Source organism: Arvicanthis niloticus, chromosome 2 (genome assembly GCF_011762505.2).
Source record: "Arvicanthis niloticus isolate mArvNil1 chromosome 2, mArvNil1.pat.X, whole genome shotgun sequence".
In the NCBI taxonomy this organism is placed as follows: Eukaryota; Metazoa; Chordata; class Mammalia; order Rodentia; family Muridae; genus Arvicanthis; species Arvicanthis niloticus.
In genome coordinates this window covers 121,744,198-121,744,758 of record NC_047659.1, presented here as the reverse complement: position 1 = coordinate 121,744,758, position 561 = coordinate 121,744,198, and positions in this window count along the sequence as shown.

Genomic DNA, 561 nt, shown 5'->3' with positions numbered 1-561 from the left:
TTTACTGCAGCACCAGTTATAACGCTAGAACAATGATATTAGCCTAGATGCCCATCAATAGCAAATGGAGAAAGAAAATGTGATACATGTACATAATGGAATTACTCTGCCATAAGGAAAGTTAAACCATACACTATGCAGGAAGGTGGTTTTCATGGAAATCATGATGTTAAATCAAACAAGCCAGCCTCAGACATACACCATGTGAAGAAACCAGATGTGTGTGTGTGTGTGTGTGTGTGAGAGAGAGAGAGAGAGAGAGAGAGAGAGAGAGAGAGAGATGAAGCTAGAAAGAAAATCATGGGAGTGGGGAAAAGAAGTCTTAAGGTGGGGTAGGGAAAGAGAGGGTAATGGGATGAATGAGTCATAAAAGCAGTACATATGTACACGTGTGTATACGCTTGAGGAAGCCAGAGTTCAATGCGCAAAATATCATCTGTCGCTCTCCACATTTTTTGAGTCTCCCACTGGGCCTGGAGCTCACTGATTTGGCTAGACTGGCTGGCCAGTGAGCTCAGGGAATCTTCCTGCATCAGTCTTCAGTCTCTCTTGCACTGGGAT